General features: G+C 42.4%; 1 protein-coding gene across 2 annotated transcripts in view; it reads right to left on the bottom strand.

The window, feature by feature from the left end:
• Positions 1 to 13757, bottom strand: part of CCR3 (C-C motif chemokine receptor 3) — a 58202-nt gene that overhangs the window by 13936 nt on the left and 30509 nt on the right. The window contains exon 1 of one of the 2 annotated variants that reach the window (XM_082413885.1): positions 4331 to 4987. The exons of the other annotated variant lie outside the window; for it this stretch is intronic. The gene's annotated coding sequence lies outside the window, so the exon portion shown is untranslated. Of the gene's footprint in view, positions 1 to 4330; positions 4988 to 13757 lie in introns of those variants that run through there. 2 annotated transcript variants of the gene reach the window in all.

Here is a 13757-nt window from a genome sequence, read left to right as displayed (position 1 = left end):
CAAAAAAGATACTATTAATTTGAAATCCGTTTTATTCTAAAACTTTGCTAAAGTGGAAAACTGTCATGCCTATGATGAAGAGTGCTGATCCTTGACAGTAGCGGGAGTTTGGTTAAAACCAGGCATGTCTGATAGAAGGCCACATGCTGAATGATATCCCAGTTTAGTAACATCACTAATCGGTGGGGGGTGTGTGTGTGTGTGTGTGTGTGTAAGTGCTTAGTCTCTTTGAGGGGATCCGCCTCTTAGGTGAACTTGATAAATCGTCTAAAGAATATAGAGAAGAGAGCAGGTGTGAAGTCAGTGCTTACCATCCTGAAACTGCCTGTCCATCTGGAAGAGCCCTGCCTACAGGTGACTCCTGGTGGTGATCACTCCTGCAGGACCACCTGCTGTTAAGATCAGGTTCCATGCCTAAGGCCCTAGATACTTTTGGTTTCATGGGTATTTGGTGCCAATGAATCATAGTTGTAAGATTTTCTTGCTTATATATCCTTGGTCGTCCTCAGTCTAGGATAATTATTCAATTCCTGAGTCTGAAGAAATGACTGTGTGACCTAGAGCAAGTAGGTTAACCTCTCTGTGCTTCAGAATCTTTATGTGTAACCTGGTGATAAGAAGAGTTACTGCCTCATGGGGTTCTCCAGTCGTTCATTCAGCAAATACTTATTAGCACCTATGATATGCCAGGCACTGTTCCAGGGACAGAGGCATATCAGTGAACAGAATAGACAAAACTCTCTGACCTCATGAAGCTTATATTCTAGTTGGGGAATAATATATAACTAAAAACTACAGTGTCTCAGATGGTCATGAGTGCTACAGAGAAAGATAAAGTAGGAGATGAAGAAAGGCAGTAGGATGGGGTTGGAGAGGTGCAGTTTAAATTGGAGGGGGTCAACAAGGAGCTCGTGAGATGACATCTGAGAAAAGTCTTGAGGGAGGTGAGGGAGTGAGGTTATAGAAAACACAGTGATTGGTATCCAGTAATGTTTTAACAAGACATTTCAGCCTTCATTAAAATCTTTAGTTACAGTAAATGAGGATTTTGAATTTCTACAAATGGTTTTGGATCTCAAGCAAATTAAATAACCTAATGGGAACCCAAGATTATATTAATCCATTTACTGACTGACATTCCAATGAAGAATCATCGAGGTTAGATTATCTTTCACAAAGATGACAGGAATAGGTAGGTAGATAGACAGATAGATAGATAGATGATACACTGCACCCTCCTAAATTTTTTGAATCTGTTTACTGTCTCTGAGTTACATCCCTCCAACCTCCTTAAACTTAAGTGAGAAGAAAAGAGGAAATTTAGGGGTTGAACTAAGAGTATCCTCAGTTGCAGGCTCTTTAGAAGCCAACCCCCAGAGCTAATTCAGTCTTCGTCTATGTTAATAGATCATCCAGAATTATTCATTCAATTACCTATCCATCTAGCTCCTCAAATTGCTTCCCACCTACACAGTTTTAAACCAGTCCCCCTCCCCTTGCACTTCTTTCCACAGCGAACCTGGGATAGTCAGAAAAAATAATGATCTGATACAGCACTATCCAATAGAACTTTTCTGCAGTGATGGAATGTTCTGTATCTGTGCTGTTCAGTAAAGCACCTACACGCCACGTGGCTGTTGAGCACTTGGAATGTGGCTACTGCTGCTGAAGAACTGAGCTTTTCATGTTATTTAAATTTAATTAAGTTCAATTGGAATAGCCACATGTGGCAAGTAGCCACCATATTGGACAGTGCAGGACTAGTGCCCCGTATAATGCCTGACAAGTAATAGCTGCTGCATAAATGCTTCTTAAATGAATACAAGGATGGAGCAGAATAATTTTACCTTGCTTTTCACTTTTCAGACTATACATTTGAAATATTAGCTTCTGTCCCAGGTACCACATTTTAAGAGGGTTAGTATCAACCTGGAGCACAGGACAGGCTAGGATGATAAAGGTCCAGAGACATCAGCTGTAGTTGGCAGAACCTGAATGTTTTGTATGAAAAAAGTCTTCAGATTTATTTTAGTTTCTTTTCTTTTTTTTTTATCCCAATATTTATACATCTTTGATCTGGACCAAAGTTTTCTAATCTTTTTTTATTAAAGAACTGGATTAGGTGATGTTTTGGATTCCTTTGAGAAGGGAAAGCCTGTAATGGGATAGCTTTTCCTGTAGAGGAGGGAGTAGACTCTCCAGAGAGCAGGAATTTGATGGTATTGGAAGAAACGACATTCAGTCACATATGGGGAAGAACTTGCTGAGAACCAAGTCGTACAGGAACAGAATGGGCTGTCTTGCGAGCCAGTAAGCTCCCTCCCTAGAAATACACAAGAACCTCTCAAGGTTGAAATCATGAATAAATGCAGTCTTCTTCCCAGATGCAGACATCTCCCAGCCTTTATATTTTAGAGCAGCACATGGGCTTGCACAGCTGCCACTCATATTATTAGTTGCTAGAGCAAAGTTTACATGCTATTCTCGGAGTGTAGTCAGTTAAGTGACTTGGTTTCATCCACCTGCCAAGTGACTTTGGATATTTTTACCAACTTCCTTGTTCAAGGATTAGATTTACACTTTATATTCCAGTAGCAGGTGTTTCCAGTGTGGCTGATTTTTAGTGTTTGTATACAGGCTGATATGTTACTTAGTTGAAAGAGATGATCATGAAGAAATGTTTTATGGGGAAATTATGCCTATGTAGTCAAAATAACATGGTTGGGATGTTCAGCATACTGGAGCGTCAGCTTCCTGGACCCTGGTATTTCCACCTCCACCTGTGCCTTGGAGAGAGAACCACTGCTTCTTTTCTAGGCCCCATGTTTGTTAAAGTTGATACCACACTTGTATGCCCTTTTGTATTCTGATACTTAAAATTTTATACCCTGCACCTAGTTCCATGTGGTTAAAAATTATTTGAAAATATAATTTGTAACAACTTCAACATATTGTATATTTATGGTTATTTAATCATTGTCTTACTGTTGTGTGATTAAGTTGTTTCCAATTTGCACCTTTACAAATAATGCTGCAGTAAACATCTTTATCTGTATTTTTATTATTTCCTTAAAGTAGATTTCCCAAAGCACAGTTTCTACCGCTAGTCATATTTCTAAGACTCTTGATGCATTTTGCCAAATTGCTTCCAGAAGGTGTGTAACAATATATATACTAGTAGGTGATGGTGCCAGTCTCAGCAAGCATCCATCAATACGGAGATCTAAGAGAAAAAAATTCCTCAGCCAATTTTACAGGCAACAAGGATGTCATTATTTATGTAACTAACACTTATTTAATTACTGAGGGGTTTTTTTTTAGCTGTAATTATTAATCATTTGTATTTCCTTTTCTGCGAATTACCTGTTTGTGCCCTTTACACATTTTATTCTGCTGGGTATATCTGCTTTTTTCTTATTAAGTCATGCAGTTATTCCCCTAGGAGAAATAACTCTGCCTTCATAGTTCATGGTAATCATCACCATTTTCTGAAAAGAGCTTCAGACACACTCCAACTCCTATCACTTCCACGTACCAAAGACCGCATAATCCCACCGCCTCCCCTCGAAACACTTGTCACACAACAGTTAACTTTCATCCCCAACCAATTGAAGGTTTCCCAGAAAATAAGGAAGGCTTTCTCTTCTTACCCTCTAATATAGATCCAGGAAAAGCAAACAGTCAACTTTGTAGATCCAGATAAAAAGACACCAAATCAGCCGAACAACTGATCCATCTAATAGCCTGACTTAGAGTGGATTTTCAATGAAAAATTGAAATATATACATATATATACAGATGTAATACATAAAAGTATGTACACATATGTCAATTATACTTTCACTGAATGTTTCTTACAAATCAGTATCAATAACACAAAGGTACTAAGTATAACCCTTTTGGAGTGGTCATCCTCTCAATAGTTGAGAATTTATGAAAGCCCAGGGAAGGCAGCACGGTCACAGTCTTGGGCATGTTGACCGAAGAGGATAAAAGGCCAAGTGTGGATGAGTGGAAGAGGCAAACACATCATGGTACGGATGAGAGAAAGGCAGAAAGGGAGAAAGCAAGAAGAAAATGGACATATTTCACAATCTGCTCTCCCACTTTGGCCCCACACTACCTACTGCCTTGCAGCAGGCCTCCCTCTCTACCTCCTCCATCCAAGAGCACTCCTGGGAGGAATTGCTTCCGCCTGGCTAGACCCCTTGCTCCATCTCCTTTTTCCTAGGAACCTGACGATCTACCTGGAAACCTCTCCTGAATAAACAACTTTTGTTGCATTTAATAAGTTCTCGCCCAGATGAGAACAAAAAGAAGACAGTGGTACCTGCCAATTTAGCAAAGTCCTTTATGCGTCCAGTGATAGCTTAGGTCTTGCTACTCATGAAACGGAGATACCATCTGATACCACCAGAGACATTAGTAAGGTAGGAAGGAACACAGCTTCCTGTTTCAAACGGGCTTAGCTTCTACGGTTTTGCAAATTTTTCAAAAGATAATCGAGCTTAAGAGCAGTTCTTCTTTTCTATGATTGAGATCACACACTAAGCACTCAGTTGAGTAATCCTTGAGATGAACGCCGTTGATGTTTAGCAGCTATTTTAGGGGTTCTGCCTTCCCTTGAAATTGCTCATTGTTTTGGAAGGGGGGATAATTCTTGAATAAGCATGGCTTTGACCTTTGAGGAGACAGGATAAAAAATGAAATCGGGATTTCCTTGTAAAGAAAGACTGATGGCTAGGGGATAACCTAATTATTCTGCAGAGCTCAATGGGAGACTTTGATGAGGCGAGTTGTAGTATGGGTTTACACAACCCAAGAAGACTTGAGCTTGAGTTTCAGTTGGGGCGCCCACAGCTGCATGACCTTGGGTTAATCATTTAATCTTGCTGGACCTCAGCTTTCTCATCTGTCAACTGGGAATAATAATAACTACATCATAGGGTTGCCATGGAACCAACTAAGATAAATACGTAAAAAGTCTCTGTGGGGGCTTCCCTGGTGGCACAGTGGTTGAGAATCTGCCTGCCAATGCAGGGGACACGGGTTCGAGCCCTGGTCTGGGAGGATCCCACATGCCGCGGAGCAACTAGGCCCGTGAACCACAATTACTGAGCCTGCGCGTCTGGAGCCTGTGCTCCGCAACAAGAGAGGCCGCGCTAGTGAGAGGCCCGCGCACCGCGATGAAGAGTGGCCCCCGCTTGCCGCAACTAGAGAAAGCCCTTGCACAGAAACGAAGACCCAACACAGCCAAAAAAATAAATAAATAAATAATAAAAATAAAGGAATTCCTAAAAAAGTCTTTGTGGACTATCCGTGGCTAAGCAACCGTAAGGGGTGGGTAGAACACCACTGTTACAGAAGCCTCAAAGGGCAGAGCCGTGTGCCTGCTCTATGTGCTGATGTGTCCACAAGACCTAGGATGGTCCTGGGCACAGACCAGTGTTCACCCAGTATTTGTGGGGAGAGGTCTGACCACAGGTGGTGTGAGCTGTGATACACTGGCTAAGTGGGCAAGACAATGAAATTCACCAAGTGTTTATCAGGCATCTGCTGTGTATGCAGGACTGAGCCATATGCTTCAAATGGCACAGTCCTGCATACACAGCAGATGCTTGACAAAGACTCTGCTGGGAGGGCTCACGGGCATACTGGAGGCCCCAGTTTGAGGGAGCTTGACAGCCAGCATTCAACCTCAGGTGGTCAGTAGAACCCCCGTCAGAGAAGAGTTAGGAGAACTGCAAGCCTCTGCTCTGAATAAGAGAAAGAAAACAAGTCTTCCATTGCTTTCTGTTATTATAGGGTTGGCCTTTCCCATGGGCCAGTTCTCCAAGAATCACGATCACATAGGATTATTGTTAGAAATGTGATATTTCTAACAATATCAGGATATATCAGGATATCAGGATATCTCAGGAGCCTGTGTGGACTCTGGAAGGGCCCTGGTGACCCTGGGAGATCTTGGTCAGATTCGTCACACATGTCAGGGATTTCTCCTGGGCTTTTTTTTTTTTTTTTTTTGGGTATCAAGAGCGTTCGGTCTGCCAGGTTGTAGCCCCATATCAACTCTCCATTGGTTAAATGAACTCATCTGTCTTTCAAGTTTCTTATGATCCAAGCATCAGCATGGGGGATGGCACCAAGTCTGACACCTACGTCCTCCACTCATGGACCATCATGTTATCGAATACGGCGTTTCCAACTGAGCGTGTGGTGTGGGAGCCCACAGGTTTGCACAGAAAGCATATCCTCTCAGACACTGTGTGGAAACACTCCTGGAGATTCATAGGACATTAAAGTCTCTGAGAAATCCACAGTGAGGAACAGGTTTAAACATGGTTAACCTTGCATTCCTCAAATGTTTTTTAAGGTAGAAAAAACATTTTTTTTTTTTTTTCAAATAACACCTGTTATCATCCCTCAAGACTAAGGTTGGGTAGGAGAACTCTGTGGGGTGCTTGTCTGATGACTGGTCATCACATGGGCACAGCACAGTACAGTTGCCAACTGCCTTTCTGGCCTGTCCTCTCATTTTGACAAGGGTCTCCATAGCAGCCGCACGAGGTTGATAGGGATGCTGTTGATACCCCATGTTGTAGATGAGGAAACTGAGATTCAACAAGGGACTTGGCAAACACCACAGAGAGGCTGAAAGGCAGAGTTGGGCTCCACCCCAGAGTTTGGACTGTTCACTGGTGGTCATTTTTCCTGCACTGTACCACCATCTGAAGGACTGGTGCCTTCAGCTGAAGATGAGGATGTCAAAATGTAAAGGCAGAACCCAAAGTGGTTTCCCCAAGGTCCAGAGTGGCTTGTTCTGTCTGGCTCTTCCCAGGATGGGCAGGAGATTTTTGGTGCTTCTTTCAGGCTTCTCAAGGCATTCAACTCACAGGTTCCCAAGGTACACAGGAAAACCTGACACCAAACACTGATGCCTCTGATCTTTCAGATTCTCAGTGCACATAAGAAACATTTTGGAGGAAAACCCACCAAAACGACAACAACAACAACAGCAAACCAAACAGAAGACAGCTTAGGAATATGGGAGCATCTGAGGGGAAAACAAACAAGCAAGCAAAAGGTGTTCAGAAGCTATCAAGGGGCCAGAAGTTTCTTGCGGAAGGTTCAGGTCAACCATGGCCTTGAGCGTGTGAAAGGAAGTGATTGCCAGAGCAGCAGGGAGAAGTATGCGGCTTCCTTTAATTGCCCCCATCTTCGACACCAGCTCTTGGGTGCAGGGTCCTGGGGCAGGAAGGTGGGCTCCAGCCATTTACCTCCTCTTACTAACATGTTCCCAGTGGAGTTAAGGGAAGGATTCATGCAGCCAGCGGCACCTGCCTCTGGCACTTGGTCAAGTGTATTTCTGAGTTCCCTCCATCGACAGCACGCTGCCCTTCTGTAAAGCCCCAAAATCAACAGAAGCAGACCTGTACAAAAAGGACTCTCCCCCATCATAGACTCTTCTGCAAGACAGATTGGAGTGACCACATGGAAGCTGTGTTATTTGGGGAGGTAGTGGGCGTCTCAAGATTTGAACAGAAGAGCAGAGTCTAGACTCAGTATTGGCCTCCACCTGCCATCTAGAATTAAACCAAGGATGCAGTGAACCACCCACCGGGCGGCCGTGAGCATGCACCTGGCACATCTCCAACTGCAGGGTGTGTGACTGACCAAGCCCCGCTGCTGGGCTCTGAAACCAATGCTCTGTTTGCCCCAAGGCCACGCTTCCTGTGGCCTGCACCACCCCTGACCCAGCCCACAAGGAAACCGAGCATGCCCACTCCTGGGAGACATGGCCTCCTCTGATGACTGGCTTTAGCTCGAGGGCTCCCCAGTGGACATGCCAGACTCCCCTTAGTCTACACAACAGGCTGGGAGTCTTCTGCCACCCTTCCCTTGCTCCCTGCTTCACTTGGGGCCTGACAGCACCCGCCCATTTTCCCTCACAGGTGCCTCCTCTGATAAAGGTATAAAACCTGCTGGGTGTCTGCTTTTCAGAGATCTGGACTAACCCAACCTGCATATTCAAACTAGCTTCAAAACAGAGCCCAGGTCCCTTGAGGCCATTCCCGTGAGAAACTGGGTGTGGCTGTTGTTGCTCTCACTATTCTGTATGTTTTATTTTGCTCTGTTTCATTCTGTTATGTCAATATTGAAGGAAAAATCTAGTATCAAAATTAGCAAATAAATATAATAATGAAGAGAAAAGTGAACAACGATTTAGAAGTGATGTAGAAAATACAGTTTTCTCCCCGAGGTATGGTAAGTACCTCTGCATGAACAGGGAAAACCTGCATAATATCTGTCAAGTAGAATAAGTGATGTCCTTTCTTCCTTGGTTTCTCAAACTATGAGATGGGCCCTTGGAAATGTACGAGAGGAGAGAGAGAGAAAGGGTAGGTAAACAGACAAGAGAAACCGGAGATATGAGGGATGGGGAGATACTAGATCTTTAAGCTAATCTCTTCCCTTTTCCCAAATGTCAGCCAGAAATGTTTCCACCAAATGAGAAAATTTAATTTCTGCTTTGTTCACAACTAAGTAATACGGCGTTTTGGAGGTTTCTATAAACCCCAGTGGCTAGAAGGACACCTAGAAGTGTAACTTGGGGTGGAGAGAACTGGATGGTTAGTTTTCCTATGGGGTGTTGTTTTGCATCCCACCCGCAAGATTAATCTGGATACTTTCTAAACGCGTCAAGCCTCTGTTTTGACCCGTACAAATTCTGAATGAATCCTAAAATGTGCCAGAGCCTCTGCTCTGGAAAAGCTAAAAGAGCTAGCATGAGGGTTGGAGGGAAGGTGTGTCAGTCCTGAGCTCCAGACGGCATCAGCGGACGCAGACGGTGACCAGGAGTGGCGGGGTAGGGGCTGCCGTGAACGGTGGGGAAGTTGTGGGGGGAGGAGAGAAATGATTGTTCAGGGATATGAGCAGTTTTTCCTGAGCACTTGTGTCACATGTCACACCAGGGATCTGCTAAGGGCTTTACGTGTTTTGTCTCTTTAAACCTTTCGGTGACCCTGTGAGGTAAATAAGTTTGTTTTTTCCATTTCTCAGAGGAGGAAGTGAGGCGAGTGGGTTAAGCAACAGCTGCAGGACCACACAACCAGAAAATGGTGGGGCTCGTCCTGGAACCCACATTTGTCTGCTTCCAGCCCCTCCCCCAACCACTGTGCCTGCTCTCCCCGCAGGGGTCTGTGGATGTGGCCCAAGCGGGTGGGCTGCTGCCGTGGGTCAGTTGGTGCTGGCCCTTCATCCCACTCCAGTGGTCCGTGCCCAAGATTCTGCAGATGATTTGCATGTCAGGACACCTTTGCTTTAGTAATTCGGCGTTTAGAAAACAATCTGAAGAAAGCAGGCATATTATACTTCATCATAATAAGGAACGAGTTCTTCTAAGAGGGTGTAATGGATATTGGCGGTGCTCTGCTGGATCCCCTTGAATCCCTTTCCCATTTCTGGCTCTCCTTCCCCAGCTTCTGTGCTCTTTTGTTTCCAGCCACTGCACCTGTGACTCACTGTGGAGGATTGTCCTCAGGCTCCGGGAGGAATCTCTCCTACTGCCTTGTCTTGAAACAGGACACACTGTGAGGCTCATGCCCCAGAGCCCCCCTCAGGATCAGGTGGAGGCCACTGGGGGGAACTCTGCCTGAGACCGCAGTCCTGCTGCTTCCTCCCTCCTTGTCCTGCTCTCTCACTCCCTTGCTGGTGTCTTCTGGGAGCACTCACTGAGTAAATCACTCACACATGAATCCTCACCTCAGGGTCTGGGAACCTGATGCCTATAAGATAGGTCGTTTAACATAGATGGGAGTTGGGTTTTTTCCAACAACTTATTGAGATATAATTTTTGGACAATAAATTATATCCATTTAATGTCTACAATTTGATGAATTTTGACAGTCGTATATATCTGGGATACAACTCCCATAGTCAAGATACGAACGTTTCCATCCCCTCCAAGAGACTCCCTGTGCCCCTTTGAAATCCATCCCTCCCTCCACCCCCCAACTCCAGGCAACCACATCTTTCTAGTTAAGATCAGTTTCTTTGCAGCCCATTGCGTGAACATTAAGCCAGTGCTATATGTTTTAGATTTTTGTATGGCACCACTTCAAGGTACCAATTTTTATGTTAGTTTAGAAAATGCTAGCTGCTAACACACAAACTCTAAAATGTACAGTGAGCTTTAACATGTAGAAGTGTTTCTTGATCACCTATAGCTAATCAGGGTTATTAATTTGTGGCAGTCTGTCTCCAATCATTCATTCAGGGACCTAGGCACCTACGTACTGTGTCTGCTATCATTAAACTTGGCATTTAAGACCCAGACGTATACAGCTGCATCACCTGAGAGGAAGGGGAAGAGTATGAAGGAATGCTCCTGGAAGGGTCTTATGAGCGAGCTGGTGGAGAAATCGCTCACATCATTTCTGTCCACATTCCATCGGCTAGAACTCAGTCATATGGCCACACCTAAGTGCAAGAGAGGCTAGAATATAGTCTGTCTGTGTGTCCAGAAATTACTAATGTTCACCGTATGCATGTAGTTATCTGACCAGAAAAGGAAAAGCTCAAAAGAGGAAGATAAAAGAGATACTGACATATAATGCCATTATCATCGGTAACAGCAACAACATAACAACGAAATAACACACAGTAAGAATAACTATCATCTTTTGATGAGTTTCATACCAAGTGCTTTATCACATTTATCCTTACGATTCTATAGGTGTGCAATTTCCAGATGAGGATTAAAGTCATGGTAGATTATGTGACCCACCGTGGTTGCCAGATGGCTACCAACTGAATGGCAAAGGATAAATTTGTGCCCAGGTCTTTCTTGACTCCTAAGCTTCTGCGGTTAGCATGAGGCAGAACAAATCAATTACAGGATTTTCCCACTTTGATGAGAGCTGTGAATTATCAGCGGCAGATTTCAACATAACCCAGGGCATCAAGAATATCAAGAACCTATCATTCAGAGATTCTAGAAGGACCAGTGAATAAGCTTCCCACAACTTAGACCTCTGGGCCAATGGCCAACAAGACACCTGCACCACAGATACAAGGGTGGGGGCACACTTAGCCCTAGGAGAGCAAGAAAGTTATTCGCTGTTTACCATCCCCCCCTGCATTCTAAGGAGGGTGAATCACAAAGAAGATTCTTAATGAGCTGATGGCAGGGGTGCAGAGAAGAGCCACATGTTTTAATTTGAGAGAGAAGAAAACAATTCTTTAGGTAAGAAAGGAGATGGAGAGAGTGGGATGGGAAGTGGGTGTGACGTGAGATCTGGGAAGAAAGATGAGGCTGGCACCAGGGAGACTGGAATGGCTGCGTGGGGCCAGAAGGGAGAAAGGAAGACACCCAGCAAGGGGGCAGCAGATGAGAAAGGATTTAGGAAAAGAAGACAGAAAGTTCAGCAGGATTTCAGGATGGGTTGCCGTGTAGTGTGGGGTGTAACCTTCTATCTCAGTTAGGGTTTGGTCGTGAAAAAGGCTTCTGTAGTAGGTATATTGGCCGGGAGGGGAATTTATATAGGATTCCAGTGCCTTGACGACTAGCAAATGTTTTCAAGTGTTCATGGAACATTCATCAAGTTAAAACTATATCCAGGACCTCAGAAAGTTTTTAAATTTTAAATTCTACAGAATATGTTCTCAGACCAAAATGCATTGTCAAAAACAGAAAGATAACAAACACTTCTAAACATGTGAAAAATTTAAAACAATTCTGAATAATCCACGGGTCAAAGAGGAAGTCTCAAAGGAAATTAAAAACTTTGAACTAAGTGAAAACAAAAATACAGCATATCAAGATATGTGGGGTGCAGCTAAGGCAGTTCTGAGAGGAAAATATTGCCACATTGAATGCTTGCATTAGAAAAGAAGAACATACTCAAATCAATAGTCTAAGTTTCTTCCTCTGGAAACTGGAGAAAGGGCAAAATAAACCCAAATGAAGCAGAAAGAAGGAAAAACAAAAATAAGAGCACAGATTAATAAAATTTAAAACAGAAACAACAGACCAAAGTAATGAAACAGAAAGCTGGTTCTTCAAAAAGTCATTAACAGTGAATGATAAACCTCTAGCAAGACCTGAGAGAGAGAGAGGTGACACAAATCAGCAATGTCAGGAATGAAACGGGATTATCTCTACGGATTCTGCAGCCATTAAAAGAGATAAGAAAATACTGCAAACAACTTTATGCTCATAAATGCAACAATTTAAAATAAATAGACCAATTTGTTGATTATTAACACAGATAAGACATTTGACAAAATATTTCACCCACTCATGATAAAGAACACTCAGCAAACTGATAACTTGATAAACAGCATCTACAAGGAGCCTAGAGATGGCATCATACTTAACAATGAAAGATGAATGCTTTCCTCGAAGATCATGAACAAAGCAAAGATTTCCGTTCAACCACTCCTATCCAACCATAAGTCCTAGCTAGTGCAGTGAGGAAGAAAACAAAATAAAAGACATACAGATTGGAAAGGAGGAAATAAACTCCCTATTTGAGGATGACATTGTTGTCTACAGAGAAGATCCCAAGGGATCCACCCAAAAACTGTTAGAACTAAGTTCAGCTAGGTTGCAGGAAAAAACCAACAAACAAAAGTCAGTCACATTTTTATGTATCAGTGAACACTTGGAAACCAAAATTAAAAACAAAATACCATTTACAATTGCTCCCAAAAGCTTTCAGATTATACCTAGGTATAAATCTAACAAAACATGGACAGGAGTTACATGCTGAAAACTACAAAATGAAACAAATCAAAGAAGACCTAAATAAATGTACTGTGTTCATGGGTTGGAAGACTCAACATACAGTAAAGATGTCCGTTTTTCCCCAAATTGATCTGTTAAGGCAATTTATATCAAAATCCCATCAAGGTTTTTTGTAGATACAGATAAGCTTATTATTCTTAACTTTATATAGAAAGTCACAGGACTTGGTGTAGCTAAAACATTTTTGAAGAAAAAGTAGGAGGAATCATTTTATCTGATTTCAGGACTTATTATATAGCTAGAGTAATCTAGACAGTATGGTTTTGGCAGAGGGATAGACACATAGATTAATGGAACAAAATAGAGAATTACAGAACTAGACTCAAGAATATATCCAACTGCTTTCTGGCAAAGGCACAGTGCCATTCAACAGAAGAACAATAGCCTTTTCCACAAATAGTGCTGGAGCAATTAGATGTCCACAGACAGAAAAAAAATAAAATAAACCTCAACCTAAACTTCACATTTTATCAACTATACTTAAATAAAAAAAAATTTAATAAATATCAACTATACTTCAATGAAAAATAAAACTTAAAAAACCACATCTGATACAAAAATTAACTCAAAGTTTATTACAGACTTAATCATAAAATGTAAAACTATAAAACTTTAGAAGATAACAAAGGAGAAATCTTTGGGATCTAAAAGTTGGCGAAGAGTTCTTAGACTTGATGCCAAAAGTGCTCTCCATAAAAAGAAGGATTGATAAATTTGGCTTCATCAAAATTAAAAACTCCTCTCTGTGAAAGACCCTATTAAGCAGGTGAAAATATAAGCCAGAGTCTCAGAGAAAATATTTGTAAAGAACATATCCAATAAAATATTTGTATCTAAAGTATAAAGCACTCTCAAAATTCAAAAACAAAGAACCAATCTGATTAGAAAATGGGCAAAGATTTTTTTCCAACAAGGTAGAAATTTTAAAAAGACTTATCTCAAATAAAGA

This window comes from Balaenoptera physalus, assembly GCF_965194825.1.
Source record: "Balaenoptera physalus genome assembly, chromosome: 11".
Classification (NCBI taxonomy): domain Eukaryota; kingdom Metazoa; phylum Chordata; class Mammalia; order Artiodactyla; family Balaenopteridae; genus Balaenoptera; species Balaenoptera physalus.
This window is presented reverse-complemented; position numbering and strand designations above follow the sequence as displayed.